Raw genomic sequence first — 7,655 nt, forward strand, 5'->3', positions numbered from 1 at the left:
ATTCAGCACTCCTGGCAAAGCGTCTCTGCAGGGCAGGACTGTCCTCCCCGGGGGAGCTGGGGTGTCTCTCTGGTTGGGACCCCCCCCAGCCCGGTTATAACTGTGCTGTGCATGACTCCATCGCAAAGGTCTGCACTTGCTGCCAGCAGTAAAGGGGCCGGCATGGAGACCGGCTGGGCAGAGTGGCACTGGGAGGCTCCGGGGTCCGGCTGGGATGGCATCGGTCGGTATTTCTGATCCTGCTGCTCAGAAGTGACTGAACAGGTGGGGCAGGACACAGTCCCAAATTCAATATGTTTACTTTAAGTAATTGGACATTAATTAGCACTAAATTACAGCTGGATTCCTCTGGAGCTCTAAATTACTTTCCTATTAGCACCAAATGGTTTCCTCTTGATCAGTGCCACCCAGGTGAGTGTCGGAGCCACGGTCAGTGGCTGGTCAGCGGTGACTGCCACGATCCTCAGTGCCGGTCCCCCGGCTGCCACGTGCTTGGGGCGTTTGGGGAGGAGCGGTGCTGTGGGCGAGGGAGGGCAGGGTCCGTCCGGAGTAGTGAGCTGGCGGCTGTGCTGGGCACCACCACCGGCTGCAAGAGGAGCTCCCCTGCCCCTCTCCTGGAGAGCAGCAAACCCCCGCTGCTCCGTGCGAAATGCTGGAGCTGCCCGGCCGGGTTTGCTGCAGTTTTCCCACGTGTCTGCTGTTAGCAGGTGACGCCGGGTCTCTGTGCCTTTACGCCACCTTTTCTGCGTGCTGGCCGAGCAACGTGTGGGCTGGAGTGACCTCTGAGAGCGGAGCCAGAGGCACCAGGTTACTCAGTGAGGACCAAAACGAACTGAACCCTCCCCATGCTGGGACAGAGCTGGGCAAACACAAACCATCATTTCTTCTGGGAAAACTAAAGTGTAGTTCTTTCTCCTCTGTGCGTTCCAGCCTGCTGTCGGCCCCGTGCGAGGCTCTGAGTGCCACTGCAGTCTGGGATGGATCGGATTTGTCTGGCTTTGTTACTCCCTCAGCAATCCGTCCTCAGTAATTTATACGCCATTGTGTGACTCTGACGAAAACCTCCTATCAGTTAATTGATTCCCTTTGTTTATTTGTAATCCTTCGAAATCTCCTTTCTGATACTAATTACCTATCCGGGGCCTTTGCCCAGCCAGCCTACCTCTGCGGGCGGGTTTCTGCCCAGCCCCCTGTGCCAAGCACACTTACTGCTGTGGAGGGGCAGGAGGGGCTGGGGGAGCCCGGGGAAGACCCTCGGGCACTGCAGGAGCTGTGGCTGCCTCGGATGCTGCTGAAGGAGAGCCTGAGGGTGCTGGGCTTGCCTTCCCCCAGCAGCCGGCAGCTTCGCTGCCCTCGTGCTCTCGGCACTGGCTCCAGCTCTGCCACGCACCCCTGTCCCCGTGTGCCACTGACACAGAGCGGCACGGCTGTGGGTCTGAGTCCCCTGGGAACGGCACAGGGAGTCTAATTAATGCATGTAATAAATCTGCAGAATTAGGTGACCCGTCTGCACTTGTGCATCTGTTGCTTCCTCCTCCACAGAGGTAATTATACCAGACAGCTCTTAGAATAGGTGCTTTTGCCTTTACAGGGGTTTTGTGGCTGGAGCTGAAGGCAGCAGGAGGACTCGCGCCCAGGCTGGGCTGGGGCACCCCGGGACAGCCGGGTCCCAGGAGCGCTGCTGAGCAGGCACGGCATTGCCCGGGCCAGGGACCCTTCATAACCCCGCCATGCCAGAAGAGGTGAGACGGTCCGCCTCTGTGGGAAGTGCCCCTCATTCCTTGTCCCTGCTACGTCCCGTCCCTGCCTTGCAGGTTTAGCGAGCAGGTGCTTGGCTTCTGGTTCTTCTCAGCGGGGTGGAATGGCGGGTGGCTTTCAGCCGTTCGTAAGCAGCCAGAGGATGAAAGTCCCGAGGAATAGCTGCGCTGCGCGGCATTCCCAGCGGCTGCTCCTGCACGGCTGCTGCAGCTCTTGCCACCCCTGCCAAAGCCACCAGTGCGACCGGGGACAGAGACAGGCGGACAGGCCCGTGCCCGGTGTGCACAGACAGGACGGCAGCAGGTCGGGCTCTGGGGGGGTGGATGGAACAGGACAAGGAGAGCTGTTGCATGCAGATGCGAAGTGACAGCAAGCTAAAGCATGAGAATTTTGCCCAGGGACTGTTTACTTGCTGGCATTACCTTGCCTGCGTTGGGTCCCTGCGGGGTTTTGGGCTGCAGGCGATGCGCGGTGAGCCCTGGACCCCCATAGGAATTAGGGGATGGGGCTGCTGCCTGGCGGGATGCGGGGTCGCAGCGCCGCTGCACTGCTGTGTATGGAGGGTCCTGCCCCCCGGCTCTGAGGGGAGCAGGCAGAGGGGTGGGAAGGGCATGGGGAACGAGGGGAGACCTGCTTCTGCACAAGGGTTTGCACTCGCCTTTGCCAGCTGCTTGGTTCCGCGCAGCAAAAAGCATGGCATGGCGTCACCCTCCACGAGCCCTCCTGCTGCTCCCAGAGCGCGATTCGAGGTGGGGAGAGGGTAACGTTTTCCACGCACAACTCCTGAGCTCAGTAAATGCCTTGGCTTGCCCTTCAGATTCTGTCACCAGATTGTGGTGCCTGGATCCCTCCTGTCTGGCTTTAATTAATAGCGTGTGATAATTTGTCTCTGGTTGAGTTGGAATTTAACGCTGAATGGATCCTTGCCCCCAGTGAAAGGCTGGGTTTCATATTGATGATGACAGAACAGAATATTACTTATATAAGTGTAATGATCTTATGTTGCCTGGAGCTTTGGATTTTCTCAGTATATGACGAATGTGAGGCATTTAAAAAAATTAGACACTTACTATATTTTTACATTATTTTCTAGAATGTGGATCTCTGTGGGCTGCCTAGAAATCCATTAGCAAGAAATGTAAAGATGCTTAAAGGCATTTACCCAGATTAGTTGCCTTTATGTAGTCAAGGATCTTTTATGTGATTACCTTAAAAGCTAAAGAGCTGCTGCAAAACGTTTATAGTACAGAGATCCTGAAGCAGAGAGTACACATCTGACAGAAAAATTAAGCCGTTAAAAACAAATGCATAGCTCTGGTTGCTTTTATTTTCAGACAAACAACATAGAAGGTAAAAGGAGTTCATACACAGAATATTTCCTTTTGCAGCCCATGATGCAGGGCTGTGTGTGCAGTGTTGATCATGAGATTTATGGGGAAGCTTTACATTAACTTTTATTTTTGCTGTGATTTCTACCAGTTAGCAGCCAGGAGATGGTGCAGGGATGAGGCGGCACTATCGACAGCAGGCTGTGAAGGGACTAGCTGCAATGGAGCGTGGTCCTCCTGGGAAGCAGTGTCCGAGCCCTGGGATCAGCCAGGGGCGGCGGATTGGCGAGGCACCGATGGTACCTGGTGCGGATCATTTGAGCTGCGTTAACTCTGCCGCTTGCCAGTGTGGGATGTTTACTTAATGCCAGATACATTTGTGCTGTATTGCTGCTGCTTGCTCTGCTCTGACTCCGGCCTTGTCACAGCAGAAGCAGCAAAACTGATCCTGGAGCATGTTTTTGTGACATGCCCAAACCAGCACAAAATTGCACAAATCCCTTGTTTTCCATTGTAAGAAAATCCTTTCAAGTGTGGAAGAGGAAGGAGAGGTGCAAAAGCTTCCGTGAGGTTTCTGCCTGCTCCTTCTGTCTTCAAGGGCAGCTCTTACAGCCACATACGGAGGCCCGCATCCTCCTGGCTCCTTTGTCCTTTAGTATAAAAAGTCATTTGTCAGCAAAAGAAACAAAGTTTTGTTTTTCAGTCCAGATCTGGCTGTCCTCCCACTGAGACTTTCAACTCTTTATCTCAGGAATTGATGGTCTCGGATTCTGATCCTCTTTCCTTGGTGTTTGTATTGATTTTTTTTTCCAGGAGGGTGATTTTCACTGTGGTTTCAAAACTATCTTTCTGTCTCCACTTACAGCAGGTAATAGCTCAGCTCGGAGAATTACATATTTTCTGAGCTGTGCTGGCCCCAGCTCTTTGCAGAAGTTCCCCATGCAATCTGGAGCCTGGGTAACCAGGCATCTTTGCTTTCCCACTCATGTCTCTCCAGGCTCATCGTGTGGCTGTGGTAGCACTCAGGAGTGGGGTGAGGGAAGCTGCCCGTGTGTTGGGTGTGAGTGACAGAGGTGACCAGACAACCTGGGTATTCTTCTTCCTTCGCTTCCAGAAACTGGCCCTTTGTTGTGCCGCTGGTGCTCGAGGAGACGGCTGGTCTGCTGTGCCGTCCCGGGCACAGCATCCCTCCACCGTGTCTGCTGGCCCCAGGGGGACGGCATCCCTCCGTCCTGCTCCCTGACCGCGTCCCTGGCCTGTCTTTGGGCTCAGAGGCCCGTCCGGTCATCAGCTGTGCCTGATAATGAATAAATCCAATAGTCTCAATTTAAAAGGCTGCTCTGTTTCCATCACCTCAGCGATGGCTTTTAGTCTTCCAGTCTTGCCAAAGAAAAATTCATGAGATCATTTCCCCAGAACAACATGATACTTCAAAATCGTAATTAAAATACCTCTGGCTGTTCTAATATTAAGCTTTTATAAGTGCTTGGAATAATATTTCAGATAAATGGAAAAGCTTTGTACTCTATTAGCCTGACATACCCTTATTCTAGTGAAACGTATCTCTAACATCAAATCCTCCGTATACATTGAAAATACTCTTCCGTGTTTGTTTCTTCAATGACATGAATGTGTATGCCTCCCGTGGGTCTTTCGGTGGTGAATGGAGCTATCCCAGGGGTCTGTATCGATTTGCTTCGTGACATTAATGCCTTCCAGTGTACCAGCAGCAAGATCCTGTGCATGAATACTAAATGGGAGGCTGTTGTGCCTCAGAGGCTGGTAAGTGAGATCCCATATATTAAACCATGTGAGTTGTGTGTCATATTAGAGCAATCTAGTTTTAAAGGGCATCTTTCAAGCACAAACTAGCTTTTTCCCACACTTGACTGATCACACAAATAACTGTGATTAAAGGTCAAGTGCCTGGGTTTTTCTATTTTACTCCTTAAAAATTTATATGCGAAAGAAAACCTAGAAGTTAACATAGCATGAAATTGTTATGCAGTTATGAGCCTTTAACGACAACTAAATATCACTTTTCTTCCTGGGTGGCTTGAACAATCTCCAGTAATAATGGGTCACTTCTTCTGGTTTCCACTTGAGGAAGATTATAAATAAACCCTGTCTTTTGCTTCCCTGCCCTGTAATGTGATGGAGAGGGAATTTTAATCATATGAACTTGTGACCCCCGCCATCAGGGTTGTACCCCTGGCTTGCCGGGAGCTCCTGGGCTGCAGGTACGAGGTGGGAGCGTTGGCTGGGCTCGAAGCGCTGGTGTGCTGCAGCAGCACCGCAGCAAAGCACTGGCCCAAGCTGAGCCCTCCTGGACAGAAAGAGCATTGCTGAATGGACAGGGATTTTCTCACTGGTCAAATTAGCACAGAGAAAAGGTAGTGGCTGTGTTTCCAGAGGGGCTGAGAAATGGAGGGAGAGCAGGAAACACCCTCTGGCTTCAGGCATCCAGCTGGGCGGTCTGCGTCCTGTTCTGGGTCTCTCCCCCAGATCTGCCAGGCTGCAACTAACGTGGTAGCTGAATAGCAGTTTTGGGGGCTGAGATGGGATATGAGGGGTCTGTACTTGGGGTGTGGGGCGAGTGCTGGAAGACATGGAGAGCAAGTAGAAATATTAGAGGTGTATATTGTCAAATTCAATTGTGGATCCTCATTATGCTTGAAAAATGCTTCCTCCATTTCTGCAGAATGGCCACAGCAGCCGCATCTTCCTCTGAGCTGGCCAAGAGCCCCAGATTGCCAGCAGATTTACAGTCAGATGCAATGCCTCCCAAACCTCTCAAAAGCAAACATGCCTTAGGTATTAAAAACACTTGGAAAGGCAAGATGCCTGTGGAACAGGTTAAAGAAACATTGAGCTCCGGGTTTGGAGCTGGTACCCAGGTTGTTCAGGATTCCTGATCCCGCAGGGACTTTCACACATGGTTAAATCTATTCACATGGGTAGTCTTATTGACTTCAGGAGGAGAGTACTTAGAAGCTGGGGCACGAGGCAAATGAACTGCAATCACCATATCTAATTAATCTTATTATGCAATGTGCAAATCTGAGTCTGACTGGCAGCAGGCTTCAGTAGGATACCTGCTCCAGTAAACTTATGCATGGGTGAGGCACTGCAGAATTCAGGCTTTAGTGTCTAACGCTTTAAGGTGTTTAAGTGCAATGTGTTTGTGCAGACACACAACACTGCTCTTCCCCTGAAATGCCGTGCCCCCCCCCAGTTTTCACATGGGCATGTTCACTGGGTTGCTGTGCCCGGCAGCCCTCGCTGCACCTCTCGTTTCATGCATGGGTTTTGGTGTAGCTGGGCAAGTCCTGCTGCCAGTGTGACCCAGCCCTCAGCTCTCTGTGTCAGGACACAGCCCTCCGCACTGGGTGCTCCTCGCCTGCCAAGCCAGTGTCTGAGTCCCTCACCGTCCTCACTCGGGGTTGCCAGCTGCAGCAGCGGGGATCCAGCAGCGATGGTGAGGGCAGGGGCTGCCCCTCCACGGGGCTGTGGGGCTGCGCACAGGGCTTGGCCTGAGGTCCGAGCACCCACTACTGTGAACAGGGACTGTGTACGGGGTGCCATAGCCCAGCCAGGCTGCGTTAGATGGGGACTCAATATTTTTATTCCAGACTTGCAATGTTTTGCATTTGACAGCACATCATCACAGCGAAGGGAACATCCCACAGGAACAAGTGTTGCTACATAAGCAAGCTTTGGTGTCGCAGTATCAGCCATCAGGTGGGGAACTGACGGGTGTTCAGCCTGACTAAATTTTGCAGAGACCTGCAACACCTACAATTAGCGATAATCAAACCTCGTTGAGTTCCTCCCCCGGTGCAGGAGGCTGTGGGCCTGGCAGCACGCACCTCGCCTGCAGTGAGTTGGGAATTGCCTCCCCCATCCCAGCCAACCTCACCGCAGCCTTCCCGTGGCGTGCTTGCCGCAGCAGCGCTGCCCTTCATGCAGGTCTGGCAGGACCCGCCCTGCCTGGGGCCAGCTTTTCCTGGGGTTTCTTTCTGGCCACTCTGACTCTTACGGCAGCTGGTGGGCTTGGAGGACCTTGAGACGAAGCTGGGAATCAAATTTCAACCCAGAAAGGCAGAACAGAGGGCTTGACATAAACCCGGCATTCCTGGGCATCACTTGCAGGCAAGGGCAGTAATGAGACCTGCCCCGCTGCTCTCTTGGGCCCTGTGGTGCAGAAATAAGGCTCTGACTCACCACTGACTGCCTGTTAAAGGCAGCAGGGTGCAAATGTCATTGAGGGGGGACACATAGCACTCTTAATTATGGCTGTGACCACTAGGCCACCGCATCTCAGCATCAGCAATAGCTGTCCGTGCCCCAGCAGTCCTTTGGCTTCCATGGGGAGGGCAGATCCTGCCCTTGGCAGTGGTACCGGGCAGCCCAAAGCTCAGCCCCGCTGTGCTCGGCCTGTTCCGGCAGGAGCCAGCCCCACAGATCATGCAGCGAGACAGAGCTGGTCGAGGACCATCCCGCAGCTGCCATCAGTAGACTTCAGAGTGAACGGCGCCCCCGCGCCCCGCCCTCGCCCCGCCCCTTCCC

At 53.1% G+C, this 7,655-nt stretch overlaps 1 protein-coding gene across 1 annotated transcript in view; it reads right to left on the minus strand.

The window, feature by feature from the left end:
• The window catches only part of MANEAL (mannosidase, endo-alpha-like), a 37,426-nt gene that overhangs the window by 29,135 nt on the left and 636 nt on the right, over positions 1-7,655 (minus strand).

The sequence above is a fragment of the Haliaeetus leucocephalus genome, unplaced genomic scaffold, assembly GCF_000737465.1.
Source record: "Haliaeetus leucocephalus isolate CR32 unplaced genomic scaffold, Haliaeetus_leucocephalus-4.0 Scaffold517, whole genome shotgun sequence".
Lineage (NCBI taxonomy): Eukaryota > Metazoa > Chordata > Aves > Accipitriformes > Accipitridae > Haliaeetus > Haliaeetus leucocephalus.